Raw genomic sequence first — 20,493 nt, 5'->3', positions numbered from 1 at the left:
GTAGGATGCGAATTGCATTTTGTCTTCCCTGGTTCAAACCTGCTTCTGCTGGAGCGAGGGGCAAGGTTGTATCCAAATAGTATCAGGATTTGCTCTCAGGAATGTAATTATGCCCTCCATCCTGAATCAGATAGAAAGCTGTAAAAAGTATCTGCTGCTACAGATGTATTCCAGTTTAAGCAGGATCCAAATCTTAATTTGATTCCACAACAGCGCTTAGATCTGAGGGAGTCAGACATTCAGCGTCTGAACCTGTATTGCTTTGGCTTCCAAAACCATCCCAGGCTGCTCAGGGCTGTGGACCCGGAGGCATAACAGATCAGCCTCCAATGCAGGCATCCCTGCAGTGAAGGTGATGAATTGATAGGACAGATTTGTGGGACCAAAAGACTGGCCAGCTGTAAGGAGAAAGTTTCATTCCATCCCTTTGTCTTCACAGCCTTAAAAAAAAAAGAAAAAAAAGAAGAAAGTCTAGCTGGAGGGGAAGGATGGGCTCAAAGTTACTGATTCTTAACAGAATAAGCAGACGCAGTGCCCAGGCTGCGCTGGCTATCCCCAGGATAGGGAGAAAAGGCCACAAAAGCAACTTCTTTGTGGGGATTTCCACAAGCCTTTCCAGTCCTTGGGGTTGGATGCTGTTATTCAGTGCTTGGTGTATGCAGACTTGCGGCTGCGTTTGCTGGAGCACGGCGGGTACTGAAGTGCCAGCACTGGAGCAAGTGCAGCAGGCAGGCGGGTGCCCTGGGAGGTGCTTGCCTCAGGTGGGCTGCGCCGGGGGTCTGCAGCGAGGAGAGCAGCTGAAGCTCAGCACTGAGCAGGACCATATAGCAACATGCAGTGGACTCCAGGCAACCTTTCCTGTGGTCGCTTTGTGGCTCCTTGAAAATAGCTGAAAATAAGTCACCTGGCACGAACGTAGGGGCGTCTGACCCAGGTGCATCTCAGTTAACTTCCCAGATACAGGCACATGGATGCTCTTACTGGAAATAAGAAACTCAACAACACCTAACAGTGCTGGTCTTCACGAGCGAATGAAGCACAGCCACAGTTATTTGAAAGGAGCAAAGTGATTTCTTGATTTATATTTACACCCTGTGCTCATTTCATTTCTTGTACCACTTTTGCACTGACGGCTGCTGTGTTTGGCAGGAATTTGCAAACACATCAGTGCTTGCAGCCAAAAGCAGGAATGGTGTAAACAGCTGGAAAAGGGAAACCCCTTCCTCTTGTATTTATTTTTATAACAGCAAAATGTAGTTGCTGGCTGACCTGGATCAGTCTTGTCTTTTTTTTTTTTTTTTTTTACCTTTTAAGCTTGGTTGGGTTTTTTTCTCCGTTTCAGCTTGGGGGTTGAGGGAAACAAAAGAGGGAATGAATTAAGAGCAGGAGAAGAGTGTCTGCTGCTGGGCTGTGTCGTGTGGTGGGGAAATCAGGCTGAAACTGGAGAGACCGGGCCAAACCCAGCAGCAGCACTGGGAGGCTTTAAATTGTGTCACTGACAGTGGATCTAGGTGGTGCAAGTAGCTAGCGATGTTTATGGCTGCAGTTCAGGTTAAATAGTGTGCACACATGAAGTGGTGCTGCTGGGCTGCTGCTCACATCACTTGCCCTACCTGCCTGCATGGTACCTCTTAGAGGCAGTCTCCAATGATGACCCCCCATCCTTTCCAAAGTGGCACATGAGTTTAGGCTGTGGGGACTGATGTGGGTTAGCACGTTTTTGTACTGTTTGATTAATTTCTGTCTTTCTCTGTGTTGTTTTTTTCCTCTGTAGCACTGCTGTTGTGAGCTTAGGCGTTTGGGAGTGGGGTGGGGGGAGAGGAAGGACAATGTGATTCTTGGCTGTGTCCCCAGTGTACAACATACACCACGTCTCTTCAGCAAACTTGTATGATGACACCTGTGTGGATCTGAATGCAGGGACTGCAACGCTACAGGCTTGGGGAAGTGACTGGAAAACTGCCTGGTGGAAAAGGACCTGGGGGTGCTGGCTGACAGCCGGCTGGGCATGAGCCAGCTGTGTGCCCAGGTGGCCCAGAAGGCCAACAGCATCCTGGTTTGTATCTGAAACAGTGTGGCCAGCAGGACCAGGGCAGTGACTGTCCCCCTGTACTTGGCACTGGTGAGGCTGCGCCTTGAATGCTGTGTTCAGTGTTTGGCCCCTCACTTCAAGAGGGACACTGATGTGGTGGAGCATGTCCAGAGACAGGCAATGGAGCTGGGGAAGGGTCTGGAGCACAAGTCTGATGAGGAGCGGCTGAGGGAACTGAAGTGGTTTAGCCTGGAGAGCAGACCTTATCGCTCCCTACTACCTGAGAGGGACTGTAGGCAGGTGGGGGTCGATCTCTTCTCCCAGGTTACAAGTGATGGGATGAAACAGCCTCAGGTTGCACCAGGGGAGATTCAGGTTGGATATTAGAAAAAAATTCTTCACCAAAAGGGTAGTCAAGCATTGGAACAGGCTGCCTAGGGAGGTGGTTGAGTCACCATCCCTGGAGGTTAGGGACATGGTTTAGTGGTGGACTTGGCAGTGCTAGGTTAACGGATGATCTTAAAGGTCTTTTCCAACCTAAATGATTTTATGATCTGTGACTGGACATCCCCTGGTGTTGAAAATTAGTTAGCAGATGACCAGTCTGCAGGTCAGTTGTTTAAAAATAAAATAAAAGTTATTGCTGTACATATGTTGGGCAGCAGAAGCATCCTACAACAGTGCTACTGTAGCAACTGCTGTGTTGGAAAACAGTTATCAATCATGGTTCTGGCAGAGGAGTGTCTGACAACTGTTTTCCAACATGTTTATTACTGTGGGCAAATAGGTAACTAACCAGAGGGTGACAGTCTGAAATGCAAGGTTTAAGAGGAATAATGTGAAATAGTTAACTCTTTTAAAAGCCAAATAAATTAATGATGAACTTTCTGTCGGCCAGAACCCTGCAGGACATCGCTTGCTCTCTGGTTGAATTTTCTTAGGCGATCAAACATTCTTCTTGCTTTAAAGCTCTTGCTGCCAATTTAAAATATTATACGAGACTGGGATTTCTCACCCTTCAAGAAAACACTTTGATTTGTTGAAGGAAGGTAGGAACGGTTAAGGAGGTAGGAAAGAAAGTGATACACCTTTCTCTGTGCTGACATCCACAGCTGGGGGATGTGTTGAGAAGTAAATATAATCTACTTTGAGCAATGCTTTCCCATTCTCTTTCATTTTGGTTCGGTGCTCTGGTTCCTAATCAATTAGACGTAATGAATGGAAGTGAGGTGCAGCAAGGCTGTACAAACTCAGCAGAGATGCAGGGGATCATCCCTCCACGCTGGGGCCCTTGGGGTTAATGATTGTTTGCATATTTTTTAAGAAAGCGTTGAGATGCGACGTGGCAGAGGGTTGCTGTCCATCTGTCCACTGCCAGGGAAGCCAGGACCCTCACGAGCCCCTGCCTCACCCTGCAGCCAAGGCCAGCCACGGCTGCTGCCGGCAGCCAAACCACGGTCTTCTTACTGGCTTCAAGCACAACTATGGATGGGCACATCTTGGTCCCGAGCAGCCTGTGGCCGAGAGGTCGGAGCTGTCCCCTGGGAGGGGGTAGTTGGGTGAAGGTGGCCTTGGTGGCTGCCCAGGTTGCCTGGCTCAGCTGCCCACTGCCCTGAAGCATCACTCTCATGCTTCTCCCTGGTGAGATGTAAGAAGATTTATTCCATCCTGATAGAGAGCATGTTTTCTGAAATCTTCTAAAGCTCTAAGGATGGGGGAATAGTTTCTTTGACAGTGCTGCCATAACTGTGAAAATCTACCTAAACCTACAGAACTTTTTCCTTCTTTTTTTTTCCCAAGACAGCTTACTTCCTTTTTGCTCTTATTTACTTTTATTTTGTTGTTATTTGCTCTTTGCTTCTTTATGCTTCTGAATAGTTCCAAAAGCAGGTGGTAACGTAAAGAAGGCATTGCAAAAAGGGGTTGGGTCCATTCCCGTGGTTTATAGAAGTTTTCCTGGGGGAAGCAAGGGCTGGAGAGCCACAGCATGCTGTAGCCCTTGAGTGATTCCCTGGGACACCTTCTGCTCACAGGTGCCTACAAATGGTGCAGCATGGATTAAGACCTCATGCGAGCAATTGTCACACTGCTGAGATGAAGAAAAGAACCCTTGACAGGAGCCTCCTACACTGTGCTTTCCAGGTTGGGGCCGGTGGTTTTCCTGGGAAGTGCCAGAGCTGCTGGCAGCAGCTGCTGCGGGGTAGAAATATCCATCTGCATTTCAGCTTCATTCAAAAGGCTGGAGAAAGGTGGCTGAGAGCCATGTGGGGTAGGGATAAGACTGCTGGGGATGGATATCCCAGGGCCTGTCTGAGCATCACAGCGTGCATGTGCTTATGCAGAGATCTCAGAGCACTTCAGGGGTTTTTAGTGCCTTTTTCATCACTATTCAGGTATTTGATGGAAACTCTGGAGTGTGCTTTATGCGTTTATCTTGGGGATGGGGGCAGGAATGGGATAATTTTATTAGCTTTATAAGATGTTGAAGTGAAGGATGCTCACAATGAGCGTGTTACTCCCTTGCACTGAAGTCTGCCAGGTTCAATGAACGTTTATTGAGGACCACCCCAGCAGCCAGGAGGTGTTGGGGTGCTTGGGATCCATCAGGATCACTGGGAATTTCAGCGTGTGGAGACAGACAACTTTCAGGAACACTTGCATCTGCTAGTCACATGGCAAGAACAGTCTGCAATCTACAGGCTGGAACCACCCCATTTCCAACAGAGCTGTGCATATTTAATTCAACAGAAGCATTTCTAGCCTAGTGTTAGAAGTAATTCAGATCACTAAGGTGGCGGTTTTGTCATGGTAGTTTTTAGGGAAATCTAGATTTATAAGCTAGACTGAAAAATTAATAAATGCCTAGTACGGTACAAACACCAGGGGGTGAGGGGTGGGGACATGGTGGGCGGCTGTCAGTGCCCCAGCGTGCACCCCAGCCTCATCGTACCCCTGCCCTGCTGAGCCAGCAGCAGAGGACGGCAGCATCCTGGGGCTCGTTAGCTTGATGAAGAAGGTTTGCCCTGACCTGTTGCCTGTGCCACCAGATTTTGGGCATTGGGGCTGGCGGGCTGTGGGGATGGGTCGCCAGCAGTGCCAAGGTTGGGTACCAAAGCCTAGCGGGGCTGCAGAGGGTTGGCATGACCATGGTGATGCTTTCGGCTGACCACAGGGTTTAAGCCACCGAGTTGGCATCTTTCAGGAAAAGAAATAGGGAGGAGTTTGGGGTTTTATTTTTCTTTATCTCAAACACAGCTGGGGAAAGAAAGCAAGTGCTTTCAGGGCTCCCAACTCCACTTCTCTCTGTAAAATGTTCCTTTGCAAAATCGATCATTTCTGTAGGTTGAGAGAGTCTCAAAGGAACTTTTCTGTAAGGCATCAACAAAGTACTGTTATTTCTCTTCCCTGCCCTAACAGCAGCTCGAGATTTACATTTCAGCTCACTAAAGATATCTCAACAATCTGTTTTTTGTGAGAAATTCCATGGCAGACAAAGGAAACTAATCCCATTTTCAGGTGGTTAGCGCTGTAGTGTTTGGGTTGCAGGAGCAGCGCGGAGCTCTGGTGTTTATCAAGTTACATACTTTAAAAGGGTAATTTAAAAATATTTGTGTTTGCTTTGTTTTGTTTTGCCATGAGATGTTACTTTTTTTGGAAGGCATCTAGAATAATGAAGCAGCTGGTGGCTGAGTCTCCTGCTTGGTGTGCAGAGAATGAAGGATGGCTGGGGTAGCTGAAGTTTACCCTCTGCCTTCTGTGGGCTGCATGTATGTACATACGTGTATGTACGTACATGTATGTACACACACACACACTGTGAACTAGGCAATGTGTGGTAACTCGTAAACCACCATCACCTGTTTTGTACGTGTACTCACTGGGACACGGCGCAGGAGCCGGCAGACACGGATCTCCCTGGCTCTTGTCCGTGACTGCAGGGGTGTTTCCATGGCATGGCTCATGTAGGTAAGGAGATGATGCCAGTGTGAATGCCCTCCTGTGGAGTGGGGAGGTCTGAGTTTGCCTGATAGCGGAGTAGTGTTGCATTTCAGGGAAATGATGCTTTCATGCCAAGGAGAGCTGCTTTCCCTGCCTTGAGCTGGATTGGGGTAAGCGTGCCCCTGTGGGAGGCTGCTCAAGAGCTGCTCACACAGGGATGCTCAGGATGAACAAACTTGGGCAAGAGTTTTCTTTTCATTAGTAATTACCTACCTGTTGCAAAAGATTTGACGTTTCTGCCTGAAATGTGGTTGTGACTTCATTTCACTATTGCCTGACTCCAGGTTTTCAAAAGCAGTAGCAGATCTCCCAGAACCGTAACATTGTTTAAAATATCTGAAATATGTATGTATATCTATGTATATACATATATTACCAACTCGTTTGTGAGCTGTTATGTTAAACCCAAATCGTATTCTCGTAGCCACAAGGAGTAGAAACTTTTTGCATGCTTTCTGAGGAGGATTGTGCGATACAAGTACAACAGCAAGGGACTGGATTTAATAACCCTAGAGATTTCTTCCCGCTTTATGTTTCCAAAAGCGGGGATCCTCACAGAAACTTCACCAGCTGGGTCTTTAGGAAAAGCACCAAAAATTGTGAGGCTCATTATACAGTCCTAAGAAGTGACAGCACCATACATATGTATTTATTTTAATTAACTTTCTAAGCAGAGGTTAGAGGGGAAAGACAAGGCTGGGTTGCACTATAGGCGACTCTGTTGTTCTTTAGAAGTGTTTTATTCATAGGGGTGATTTTGGTCCTGTTGGCAAGATGTAGGGTCGCTTGTGTGTGTGTTGGACACAGCACTGGAAAGGCAAGGTTTCAGATAGTGGTTTTGGTGTAAGATAACTGAACTAAGCCCATTAAATGCAGAAACAGCTCAGCCCCAGGCTTGCAGCCTGCTATAGGTGAATGGAGGATTTGACCCAGAAGAGGGAGGGAGGGCAGCAGAAGGTGGCCTGCTGAGTCCAAAAGTGGTGGAGGTGTAAGTAGCACAAAATCTGTGGCTGTCCTGTATGTTTATTTCTCTTCTACAATTCAGTGAAACTGGCATTTTTTTGCCTTACTCTGAGATGGAGCAAAGCAGGAAGCAACTTCCCTTTTATCTATGAATAAACATGCAGTTTTCTATTCTAAGCTCTTAAAAAATGGTTCTGGTTGTGTAAGAGCTCCTGGCCTCCCAGCTCTTTCAGTAGCCATGATGCTCTTTCAGGAAATCAAGTCATGTATTCCTTTGAAAAGAGCCAAAAAAAATTTAATATTCTTCCTAACCTGCTGGGAAGGAGCAAAAGATTCCGAGTGATTTCTGTTGGGTTTGCCATCTGACCTTCCTCTGGCCAGATCACAAGAGCCTGAAGTTTCAAACTCAAATACTTCAGCTTGAACTGAAAATGCAGGTTGTGCTTTTGGTGCTGCTGAAGCAATCAACAAGCTTCTGCCTCTTCTTTGGAGAAGACTAGCAGGGTGTTTTGCTGTGTGTATTTCTTTTACTCAGGAGTGGTGCCATGACTATTTATTTTCTCTTTACCTCTTCTTTGCAGACCTGCAGGCATGGTGTTTCTCAGGTGTGCACACAGCCACTGCCAAACGGGAAATTCTTTATATCAGTTCTGTTGTTGCAGCTGCTAAAGCTAAACCTTCCTCTCCCATTTCTTTTGGGGAAAAAAATAAAAAAGCAAAATTAAGGAAAGCCAACTTTAGCTTTGGGACGCAGCAGGTGAGCCCCTTTAAGGAGGAGAAAGGCAATTTGGATGGCATTTTGTTGAAGTTCCCAGTAGCCAAACAGAGCTTGTTATGGTACGTGTCAGCTGCAGCAGATGTTCTGTGGGTATTTCCAGCCCGAACCGCAGCCGCAGTATCTTAGGACATCAGTGTGTGAGTGCTCTCCACTGTCTGCCTGGCTTAAGAAATGTGGATTTTTTTATTTTTTTCCCCCAAGAGGCCCCCAAGGTTTGTTGTGTTACTGTAATGGGTCTGGAGGACCAAATCATTCAAATTCTGCTTCTGTCAGTGGTGGTCAGTGGAAAAGGGAATTGCTGCAATTCCTGTCAGTCAGCATTCCCGGGTGCTGGTGAAAAAAACTAAATTACCAGTCAGATAGTGGAAGGGATGGCTGCTATTTTCTCCTTTTTTTTTCCTTCCCTCTGACTTACATAGCTTTTCCTCTTTTGTAGGTATTAAAAGTTCTGCTCTCCGTCAGAGGGGTATAAGTACTGAGACTCCCAGGATGTAAGAAATACAGTGCTGTGAGTAGCATTTTTCTTTTCTATTTTCCTTTAAATGAGAAACCCAAGCTTGCTCAAACAGAAGGAAGACTTTTTTTTTTTTTTTTACAGACACTTTAAGAAATGTTTACAACAAGCAAATCCCGTCTTTTGGAACCAGTTGTGTGCCTTTGGCACCTCTTCGCAACCCACAAAATAAAGTCAGCATTGTATTACCACATAGGCTGAATAATTATCTCACTGCAGATATGAACCACATGAATGCATTTAACTGAGAATATGGTCAGCAGAATGGATCATTAGCACCATCTGAAGCTTGTTTGTTGTTTCCAAGCTTTACCAGCCATTGAGAGACAAAAATCTTGCTGGAGAGTTGAGGCGAGGCATCAGGAAGAAAGCCTGTGTCTTTTCAAAGGGGGGAAGAGCACAGATTGGCTGTGTGGTTATTTTTGTGCCTGTGCACAGCATCCCACCCCTTGTTATCAAAACAGAAAACTATCCAATATTTAGCTCTTCCCTGATAAAATAACTTTGGAGGAACTTTTATGCCACAGGAGACCCCTGAGTGCTTGGGTCCCTCCCTAGCTCCAAAGCAGCTTAGCCAGGACCTGTTTTTTACATAAATATATGCATAAAAAAAAGCCTATATATTTAAGGAGCAGCTTCACTATGGCTTTTTCCTCTGCTGCTGAAGGGCCAGGGCTGAGATTTCCCAACAGCTGGGGCTGGTTTGCAGCTCTCCAGGTGGACCAGCTGGGGCTGCACTGGCCTGACCTGGGCAAGCCCTGTCTGGAGCTCTTGGCTACATGCCCGGTACGGCATGGGCTCCTGGGGCAGCTCCTCTGGGCTGGCTAACAGGGCTGATATTTGGACTGGAGGTTTGGATGCCGTTGCTCTGGGCTTCGCTGCTTTTCTGTAAGTAAGTTTTCTTAGCAGGGGGGGTTAAATAAGGGTGTGGGTTTTTTGAGATTTTTAAAATCAGCCCAACTCCTGTCCCATTTTTACCCTGTTCTGCGGTGATGGAAATCTATGGTTACTTGGAAATCAGCAGAGTTTTGTTTCCATTTTTATTTCAGTGGCTTGCAGCCTGTTTTCTGTTACAGCAACACAAATCTATTTGGGTTAGAGGAGAATAAAACCCCAAATTGAAATCAGCCTGAAAAAAGAAAGGGCTGTGTTGTTGTTAACAGGAAAGCAACTGAGTCCACCAGTGTTTGGTAAAGACATGGTAGAAATTCCTTCATAAATCCCTAACAAGTACTGAGGAACTGGTAACCAAAAAAAGACTGAACAGGGAATCCTGCTTTTAGCCTTTTGTGAAGGATACTGGCAATGAGTGCAGTTACTGGGAGAAAAAGGAAAAATTCTGGCAATATTTTGTATTGATCCTCCTTCAGTAAGGTCTGTAGTTCGTATTCTCCCTTCAAATTGCCAGCGTTTTCTCTTAACTCCTTGGTATTTAACCTGTCACGTGAGAGCTGCTTAATCAAGCTGTGGGGTTTATTTTTTGTCGGTTGCTTACAAAGTATGGGGTGGGCTCTGGCCTCTTTTTTTACAGCTGTGTTGGCTCTGGACTGGTGGAAAGAGTAGATACTTACTTAGATGAAGAAAATTCAGCAGAAAGATGCTGTGACTACCTATTGCTTCTCTCAAAGCATATCCATACACTAGAAGTGCTCTTTGCTCATCTGGAAAGTAAAGTTTGCTGGTTTGTCTGTTAAGCAGGCACCATTGAAATTCGGGAAGTGCTTCTGGGGTCCTGTCCTGGTCCTGGCTGGGACAGAGTTGGTTTTCTTCTTGGTGGCTGTTGCAGTGCCGTGTTTGGGCTTTGGTGTGAGAGCAGTGTTGATTAACACACTGATGGTTTTGGTTGTTGTTGGGTGATGTTTATACTGGGCCAAGGACTCTTAAGTTTCTGGGGCCCTGCCAGCGAGAGGGCTGGAGGGGCACGGGAAACTGGGAGGGGACATGGCTGGGACAGCTGACCTGAACTAGCCAAAGGGGTATTCCGTACCATTGACTGTTATGCTGGGTATATAAGCTGGGGGAAGAAGGAAAGAGGGGAATGTTTGGTGTTATGGGGTTTGTCTTCCCGAATAACCATTATATTATAATATAATAATAACCAAGCAATAACCTGCTTTCCTGGGGATGGCCAAGCACCTGCCTGCTGATGGCAAGTGCTGAATGAATTCCTTGCTTTGCTTTGCTTGTAGGCACAGCTTTTGCTTTATCTATTAAACTGTCTGTATCTCAACCCACGAATTTTCTCACTTTTACCTTTTGGATTCTCTCCCCCATCCCACTGTGGGGGGAGTCAGCGAGCGGCTGCGCGGGGCTTGGTGGCCAGCCAGGGTTAAACCGTGACAGGTCCCAATGAATCTGTGTGCTAATGCACCACTGTGGTGGTTGCTTCCAAAAAAAGGAATGAAGAAGAGGGACCTGCGCCTACTCTTCAAATGTGGACTGCTAGTCCCAGGTAGAAGTTGTCTGTGTTGTTAAGTCAAAGTAAAGCAGCAATGCTGAGGGCTGCATGCTGTCTGCGGGTGCCTCTGATGTATCGTAGCTGTGTTATAAGGGGGTGAGAGGGAAGGGTGCCCAGGTAACTTGTGTACAGCTCTGAAATAATTGCAGCAAGGTGTAGTTGTTGCTCAGCAGTGAAAGGAGACTGTAAATTCCCCTTTACCTGTCTCCTACTACACTGGCTGTGTGGCAGCAGCCTGGGTGTGGAACTGGGGAGTGCGAGGTGGCTGCAGCGGGGCAGTGCTAGCTGAGGAACTGGTCCTGCTCAGAAGCTCAGGGAGAAACCAGAGCTGGAAGAGCTTGGTTCCTGTACATCTGTTCTCTGTATCCTCTTCGAATATTGTCCTGCAGAATGTTTTGGGATCAAGTGTTCAGCATGAGATTTAATGGAGAGAGGGGAAAGGAGATTTGTTTGCCATTTCCCTTTGTCCCTTGGCCCCCCAGCACCCAAAGGCGGAATGTGCCTGTGGCTTCTCCCAGAGGTGCCGTCCCCAGCAAGAAGCAGCAGTGCGGGATGCAGCAGCAGTGCGGGATGGCTCTGCCTGATGCCCATGCAGAGGGAACCTAGACTAAGTGCTGATACACTGCATGATGAGCGTTCAGGGATGTTTGTTTGGGGAGCTCCTGTCGCTTCCAGTGGGCTTGGGGACATTGGTGAGCGAGAAGAGGCAGGGCAGGGAGCTGTGAACGGTGGTTGCTTCACCTCTTTGGCTTTAATCGACCTCCCCTTTGTAAGACAGCATCTCTGTTCTGCTATTTAAAAGCAGTGCCAACTGTTTTTATGGGCAGGATCCCCCTGATGGAGTTTTCTTCTCTGGGCGCCCAGGGCAGGTGCAGTGTTGGGCTGTGGAGGCACTGCAGGTCTGGCAGGAGAGCACGGAGGGCAGAGAAGCACTTCTCATGTGTTGGAAAAACTTGGGGAAAAGTAACTTGGAAAAACTTAAGTCGTTTACATCAAGGCTTCTGGATGCGCAGCTATGGAGGAGATCACTTGTGGTGGTGCATTGTTCCCTACCACATTAGGTTTAGATGAGGTTGGGGACTTCAGGCTGGTTTTTTTGTTACTTGGCACTTGAGCAGTGAATTTGCAAATGTTTCCCGTCAAAGCAAAGAAAGGCTTTGACAGTAGTGTGTCCTGTGAGCACCAGCACTGTGTACAGCAGTGGCTTTGCAAAATGCAGCAGCGGTGCTGCTTCCTTGTCCTTACATGGGACAGGAGGCTGGGCTCCAGCTGGGGAGCTCAGAGGCTGAAATCATTGCTTGTACTTGTCACCAGAAAAGCCACCTCTCTGAACTGTGAGCTCCTCACAAAATCAGTACACACTTCCCCTGTGCTTGGTCAGGTGACTGTCCAGAAATGTTAGACAGACCCCCTTTTATTTTTAAAAAAGATGGTGGAGGCAGGAAGACTGCTAGAACTGAGGATTAGAGATGTGGAGGAGAAGCTGGTTGGAGAGCAGGAGAAACTTAGTCAGGATAGATGAGGCTTAGCCAAAGGCCTCCACTGCTCCCTCTGTCTCAGGCCTGGAAGCCAGGCTTAGGCTTTGGATCATGCTGGTGGCTCCCAGCTGGGAAGGGGTGACGAGATTTCTTCCATATGACTGCAAACTCTCAGTTCATCCCACAGCTGGAGGGGGGATGAGGGCAGGTTTTCCCAAGTGCTTATCACTTCTTGGGTTTTGGTAAGGATGGGGTTGCTGCTGCCTGGCTCTCCAGCAGCTCCAGTGTGGTATTCCTTCAGGACCTTGCTCCATAGACAGGAGTTAATGGCACCGGAAGAGGTGAAAGCAGGTTTTGTTTTGTTCTTCTTATTTTTGGTAGTGCCTCTTCTTCCTTTTCTTTTCCGTTAAGCATGATGTCACAAATGACATCAGTCCAATAACTGCTTGTGGTTGTCATAGTCACAGCCTGTGACACCCAAACAAAGCAGCAGGAAACTGAAGCTGGCATACAAATGCTGTAATATTCATCACATTCCTTGTGCTTAATAACTGTGGGGTTAAGTATTTATTTTCCTTCGGGGGGGTGTGGGGGGTGTGGGGTGTGAAGGAAGGGGGGTTAAAAGCACAAAACCAAGTCATTGAGGGGAAGGAAGGTGGTCCCCAATCCATCCGAGCAACACAGCTGCATTTCTCCCTCCTGGTCCTCTTCGCCCCAGCCACTGTTACTCTGGACCTCAGCTGCTTGACTCCCTCCTGCAGCAGCTCCCATCGTTGCAGACCGTATGGTGATACTGTGGCATGGATGAAGGGAGACGTCCCGCTGCCTCTAACCCAAGCTGTGTTCCAAGGCAAAAGCCGCCCAAGGGCTGGCAGCAAGTGATGGCAGCAGCTCTGGGGCGGCTGGCTTTGCTGGGTGGCTAAGGTTGCCATCCTCATAGTGCATGGACAGAGAGTGTAGAAGGGTTTTTTTCAGCTTGGTTGGGGATGAGATATGATTGGGAAGGGTGTTGGGGGGCTTTTTGCTTTTTTTATTTATTTAAATCTGTAAAATAAGCTATTCTGGGTGAGTGGCAAGCTGGTTTGCCCTTACAAGGTTTAATTCCACTCCTTTGGAGTTTTGCACAGTTGGTTTGATGGAAGGCACCTGCTGCAAGAAATAATTCCAGTAATGTAAAAAAAAAGTATTTTTTTACAGAAATAGACCTAGTGTGAGCACCACATTTGAGAGATAAGCGCTGGAGGTGGGTGGTCGGGGCTTGCTGGGAAGAAGCTGCCTAAGCCCCTTGCCATCACAGGCGCGTGGGGAGCTGCCATCCTTGTGCCCCTCGCCAAAACCTCCCCTTGCCCAGCACAGTCCTCCTTGGTACATCCCTGTGGGGGCACAGGCTCCAAGCGCTCCAGTGTGGCCTCCCCAAAATATTTGGGCACGTGATTCCTGGGCTGGGCCTGGATAACTCCCCATCCCTGCTGGAGCGAGGGACCCACGGAGGGCAGAGCCGGCAGTGAGCGCTGCCTGGCTCGGGGGCTGCGGGTTTGGGTGCTTGCAGGGGGTGCTCATTATATAATAGCTGGTGGTTGATTAATATGCTGTGAGTCAGAAACGCCAGGGTATTTTAGCTTTCTCTAGTTGCTATGGCAACATTATTTTAACAAATAGCTTTTTAATATTTAATTAAAACTCAGCTTTTGGCAAGCTGGAGTAAGAACTATTACAATTACTACTACAAAGGTTTAGCAGTGAAGTGTATTTCAGAGCCACGTATTTTTTTGGTTGGGTTTTTTTCCTCACCCCTCCGCCCCGACTGTCAGCTTCCAAAAAATAAAGGGGGGGGGGGGGGATCACTAATCTATTAATTGTCAGAAACATATGCTTGTTCCCAAGACACAAAGCAAATGTAATGTAAATCTGCAGTTACTCTTTGCAACTGAAGGTTGTCGCTTCTTTATAGTGCCAAGCCAGCTCTGTAAGGACGGAGCGGTATGATGGCATTTATTAATCGGTGCTTTGTCACTGGTGTTCCTTCTCTACCTTTGCCTCCCGGATGAGATCATTCCCATTTTGTTTGCTTCGTGTTCCCTCTGTGTCAGGTTGGATGCTTTCCCCTCGCCAGCTTGTAGAGGAGGCTGGTGCTGTGTCCGGATCAGGCTCTGGACTGGTTCCTAGTCTTTTTTTAGGTGAGTTCCTCTGCTCCCTGATACCAAATGATTCTGCAGTGGAGACAAATGAACGGAGAACTCGGTCTCCAGAGAAAAATAAATATTTAACAGCTCTCTTTGTAAATACCCTTTATTTATAGAACAGTTGCAGGTTCTATCATGCTTGGTAAATGGGGATGCTTTTTATGCAAGAATTCTGCCTTGAGGGACTTGGTGGATACTTAATGTCATCCGTGATATAATAATGAAATAAATGTGTTGCTCTCCTGGGATTCCCTCCCAGTCCCTCTTTTCTGTGATTAACTTCAGTATTGCACACTTTGTCTCTATGCACATCGCATTCCTTATTATTGTACTGAAACCTTATTTGGAAGTTAACACCTTTATTTCCTGAGGGGAAGGGAAGGTTGTTGAGTGTTTTGACTTATGCAGAGGAGCCTGAGACTATATGTACCTCTGTCACATATCGCCATGGTGTCTTGCCAGGTTGTTGGGATTGACACGCTCAGCCCCTCGCTGTCCCGGAGGCTGGGGTGGTGCTGATATCCCATCTTGTACATGGGGGAAGGCACACCTGGGGAGATGGACTGAGACGTGTTTCATGCCAGCTGTCTGTAAGTCAAGCGGCTATTCTGTAGTAGCTGTCTAACCATTTCTGGCATCAGTTGAGAGACTGAGCTGTTTGAAGACTGTTTCACCCTGCTTTAGGACAAATGTTGGAGGCAGGTCACAGGTATAATCCTCAGAGCTGTCTGTCTCTTCCCAGTCACTCTGAGCCATAAACTAGATGGGGAAAATTAGGCAAGAGAAGTGCCATCCTGCGCCAAAGATCTTCTATACCCATTTCTGTAGGTGGTCTGTAATGGCATTTCAAGCTGGAGGATGTTCTCACTCATTACACTGCTCTGGTCACACAGTGTTGCATCCCTCTTCCAAAGCGGCACAGCTGATCTGTGCTGAACGTTGCTCACCAGTGAGCATCCAGGGTTAAACCGCTCAAAAGGAGATGCAAACCCGGTCCCTAAGCATGTAAGCTAAGGTGCAAATGATTTGCCTGAGCTCTCCTAGCAAGCCAGGAAGAGAACTAAGGCTTTCCTTCCTATTATGCTGAAGGTGTGCTGTTGCAACTGAAATTACAGTGATAAGGTTATTGCTGCAGTAATATTGCAAACAGTATGTGTGTGTTAGGGAGTTCTTTAAAGCATCCTTCTGAGTTGCATCACATACTTCTTAGTATGCTAAGTCTTTTGATCCCTGTTTAAACCCCGCTGACAGCAACCTCAAGGAGGCCAAAGGTGATCCCTGGATGTGGTGGGAGCTATGATGGGAGCAGGGTCTCTGGCTGGGCAGTGGCAACTGCAGAGCAGCACATGCTCACAGCTACCCATGTCAGCTGCTGGTTCCTGAAAGTTCTGGGAAGGAATCCTTTCTGTTTCCTACCAGCAAGGAACTAAAACGTACTGCAAAAAATCAAATTTGCCTGGTTGCATAACAAACATGGGTCTCCGTGAGGCTTGCAAGGCAGCAGCCAGGACAGGCTTTGCAGACGGGTGGCGGGAGGTCCTGCTGTGCTGGAGGGGCAGCGCGGAGGGACAGGCGGTGACTGTTGTGGGGGAAGCTGACAAGCAGATGGATGGAGCTGGCATTGCCGGTGGAGCGGAGGAGGTGAGTGCTGCTGTGTTATTGAATGCGATCAGGCAACTGCAGAGGGACAAGGGGGGCTGAGAGGTTTGAACCAAATGCCCTGACCATGGGGAGCCTGCGGAACCATTCCCTGGGAGGAGGTGGGATGGGTTTGGTGAAGGTGGCTAGCAGGGGGTCTGAGCAGCAATAGTTTTGAATATCATAGGGTGGAGGATTAAGTAGCTGAAATGGGGATTGTGGTGAGAAGGCAGAGCGATAATGTTTCTACCTGGAATTTTCATTATGCAGCCAAATTTTAGGAACACAGAGAAAAATGCTGCAGGATAACAGTCCTCCTTGGGCTATGTGCTAGGTTGTGAACAGAAATGCCCCCAGGTTACAGGTGAGAGAGATGTGGCCGATGGCCAAAATACGGATAGTAGAGCAGATGGGAAAACAGGGAAGGTCAGGAGCACCACCGTCCTGGAGCGGAGGTGGCATGGAGGCGAGCAGCGGGCTGTTGGGGAGGGATGGCAGTGCCAGGAGCCTGTGTGGTGGAGCAGACCCAGCAGCAAGCAATTTGGGGAATCCCTGATGCTTATTGCTCCCAAGTGCTGTGATGGGTGGCAGGTCTGGATGGTCGGATCTGCCCTGGAAAATGTTCCCAAGGAGGGAAATCAGGTTAGTCAGGAGGGGAAAAAGTAGAGGACAAGAGGTGTATTTTCATTTGGGTAGATGATAACACTGGAGTTGTACTAGAAAAGCTGAAATGTGATTTGCCAGGGGCAATAAAAGCTCCTGTCTGCAAACAAAGACTGGTGTAAAAGATTTTACATACTGGGTCCTTGGCTCAGCCTCAGCTACTCAGCCTCTCTGTATGGGTGTAATGTGCTATATAGATTTTCAGTTCATAGCAATCTGGGACTGGCAAGTCGTCTGGAGAGGCACAACATGCACTCTGGCAGGTCTGACTTTCCCCACCCCTGAGGATAAGGGTGGATCCAAGCTGGCAAAACGCACTGCATGGGAGTGAAAGGCACATCTCTCCCCAGTGAGTGCTCAGAGATAGTGCAGTAATGAGGACACTCAAAAATGAAGCCCAAGGGCGCTTTTTTTTTTTTTTTTCATGATGGTTTGGGATCTGTGCTTGCACCTTCTGTTGCAAGTCAGTGATCTGTCGCAAATCTCCATGTAACTGGAGTATGGGGTCTCTTCCCCTCACTCAAACCCTCACTCCTTACTTATGCTTAGAGCTAACCCAGGCATTGCTAGCTTTTCTCTTTGATGGTCCCAGTTGATTAAAAACATGCACTGCTACTTCTGTGTCTGCCTGGTAAGAAAGAACATCAAGGGATGGGATAGTCAGGTGAATTAAGAGGAAGAGAGACTGGAAGTGACAAAAGTGGCAGTGAATTTTCCTGGAGTTTTTCCATCTTCACCTGTCCCAGACCTTTCTGTTAACTTCTGCTGTTGTTGGTAGTTTTTAGTAGTGCCTTCCCAGTGCCTGCTCGCTTGCTGGGGTGTCTGTTGGACATCAGGAGGTTGACGTACTTGAAGCAGGAGCACTTGAACCTGCAAGTAGTCTGCTCATGTATTGGAGATTATGCTCCTGTCTCCTCACCCAGCAAATGCAGTGTGTGGGGGGGTATATCACGTGCTTTGCATCACAAATAGTTTCACACAATGCAACCGTGATATTTGCATGAGTAATGTGTGCTTAGTCTCAGTTTTACTGTTTGGTGGAGTTAGGGTAGAGCATTGTAAGGCACCGAGCGCTGTAGTGGTCTCTGAGTTGTCTGGGTTTTTCACTGTCAACATTAGTCATGACTCAGGTATAAACAATCTGGCATGTTTCCTGTCTGCACTTCTCCAAGTACGGTCTTCTGCTTGCACACCTCAAACCAGACTGTAACTGTGTTTGCCATGCTCTGAAATCCAGCCAGGCTTGCTACGGATGAATCAAACCCCGCAGCGCTCAGGGCGGCTGGGTTTGATGCTGCCGTGAGTGTGTGTAGGAAGGATGAGGAGTGAATACGGTGCTCAGGATTTACTATAGGAGGAGGCTCAAGTCCCATTAGGGTGGGGAATGGTCTGGCATTTATTATTATTTGTTATGACATGATAAGAAAATATATTTTATATTTGTGTAATAATCACTAGATAGTTATATAAATAGTTATGCATTCATTATCATAAATATGAAGAGGAACTGCATGGCTGGGGGGGGGGGTTAGCTCTGTTGTAAAGTATTCGGTGGATTGCCATCTCGATGTAACCTTGCTCTCCAGTGGTTTTGTCTTAAGTAATAGAGCCCACTGAGTGGCCACGGGCAGGTCATCCCTTTGATCTTGGAGGAGTGCAAAGGAGGAGCAACTTTCTTCTTTGTTCTTGCTTCTGCTGGAGTCAGTAGCAAAATTTCAGAGGACTTCAACAAGCTAGGATCAGCCTCTCTGCAAATACTCCCAAGGTACTTGGAGAAAGCACTTGCAAATAGGTGCAAAGCAGCTCATATGTGCCTGTGGTGCGGAAGGGAGCGCACCCTTAATAGGTGTTGCTTCATTATGAACACGTTCCCATTCCTTTTGGGGTGTGTTACCAAAAGGAAGAAACTTGGGCAGTGATAGTGTGATGTGTAATGCTGCAACAGGCAGCGCTAAGTTTTGGGCCGTTAGTATAAAAAGTGGCACAGCTTCTGTAAGAGAAGATCCAAAAGTGCCTTTACTGTCAGTGAAAACCTGAAGGCCATATTTCACGGGTGTCGTGAGGATCTCTGACCATCTCTTTCCAGCCAAGTTGGGCTGAGTAATTGTGTCATTTGGGTGAACTCCTGACTGCATACGTTAGCCTCGTGCTAGCCCTGACCACCAGAGGTGGCTGTGAAATCAGAGGTATGCCCAGCGTGTGAAAAGTGGTGTAAAGCTTCCAGAGCTTGCCATTAATGTACATCACGTCTGGGGATCCTGGAGAGGGGGGTTGAGTGTCAGAAACAGGGCAGGCTGGGGATCAGGTTTGCATCCCCAGCATGCGGGGTGTGCACTGCCGTCCCCTTGGGCTGCCCATGCCACCACTGTGGGCACATCTCCCACCCCAGCAGGGAATTGCTCCAATGTGTCCTTAAGCCTGAGACCAACCAGATGGAAAAGTATCCTGTGCTCAGCCCCTGAGGTGGCCCCAGCACCACACTGCAGTCGTGGTGTATCTGGTCCATGCAGAGCTGTGCACTCAGGGACATGATAGATAGAGGGGAGGGAGATGGTGACCTCCAAACAGCTGCTGTGGTGGCAGTGGGGAAGGGAAGAGTGTGTTAGCTGCCCTTGGTTTTGGGAGAGGGGTAGGTGGCTCCAAAAGAGCCTTTAAATAGCAAAGCAAGTAGCAAGGAATTTGGAGGGTTTCATAAGCTAGTTGCAAAAGGAATAAATGTGGAAAAAAGAAAAAATCTCATTTGTGAGGGTGGGGAGTTTCTAGGCTGCAGCTCTGAGCAGCATCCCTGGGTTAGGAGTGCTGCGTAGCACAGCACTTGCAGGCGATGGAGCCATGTGATCCTTGCAGTATGTTGGCTTGCTTCAGCCTCGTGGAGGCTTGGCTCCATACCTGCCTAGCACTGCTCTGCTGGTTTGTACGTGCACTCCTCACCCAGAGGTGCCACGTCTGTGGGAGGGGGCTTACTGTGCCACCACCAGTGGCTGGGGCTTCCCAGTTAGCAAATATAAAAAAAAACCAACTAGTAGGTTTAGCTGGTGAATTACCCCTGCAAATCGCCATCTCTGCATCTGACACCTGGCTTCTGCAACATGTCACTTTGTCTTCCAGCAAATATACGCTGTGCCCATCAGGTCTCTGGCCAGTCATAGATAGCTATGTGTTGAAGCTGTTGCTTCTCCTAAAAACCTCAGGCTATTTACTGTGCTCTGGGATATGTCAGTGGGATGGGGCACTGGGCTCAGGTGTCGTGTCCTCTTCTGTGGCTGCCTGAAACATATGCCTGTAAATTTAGCAGTGGTAACATCAATGTAATGAGCTCTGAGTGCTGTGTGGCAGCGTTAGTGTGACAGCTGCTGGAAAATTGCAGCATCCCTTTCCAAGACCCCTTCCCAACACCCTGAGCACCAAGGTGATGCCATGCCAACCACCCACTGGCTATTAAAGCCTCCCTTAAAGTGTGCTGCTTTTGTGCTGCTTCCAAACCCCAGAATTTTGCAATAAATGATGATTTCAAAATGCATCAGTTCTTGCCCCATGCGGTGCATGTCTGTGGCCTTGCCTGCTCCCAGTGTCGTGTCCGCTCAGGTGGAGGCTCCTGGGTGCATTGAGCGTGACAGCGTGCTCAGGTTCTGTGCTGTTGTCATGGCTGACCAGCACCAGGTGTGTTTTGGGGGAGAAATGACCCTCTTTTGTGCAGCACCATCAGTTGCTCAGTCAACTCGCTTTGCTTTTCAGGAGGCTCCAGCAGGATTAATCTGGCTGGCACTGTCCAACACTGCTTGGTGCC

General features: G+C 47.9%; 1 protein-coding gene across 4 annotated transcripts in view; it reads left to right on the top strand.

The window, feature by feature from the left end:
• ZHX2 (zinc fingers and homeoboxes 2) overlaps positions 1–20,493 on the top strand; it is a 76,618-nt gene that overhangs the window by 24,069 nt on the left and 32,056 nt on the right. For all 4 annotated transcript variants that reach the window (XM_037378667.1, XM_037378669.1, XM_037378668.1 and 1 more), the window contains one exon: positions 8,209–8,280. The gene's annotated coding sequence lies outside the window, so the exon portion shown is untranslated. The remainder of the gene's footprint in view (positions 1–8,208; positions 8,281–20,493) is intronic.

Source organism: Falco rusticolus, chromosome 3 (genome assembly GCF_015220075.1).
Source record: "Falco rusticolus isolate bFalRus1 chromosome 3, bFalRus1.pri, whole genome shotgun sequence".
Classification (NCBI taxonomy): Eukaryota; Metazoa; Chordata; class Aves; order Falconiformes; family Falconidae; genus Falco; species Falco rusticolus.
The sequence above is the reverse complement of the archived record's forward strand: the minus strand, read 5'-3'. Positions and strand labels throughout refer to the sequence as shown.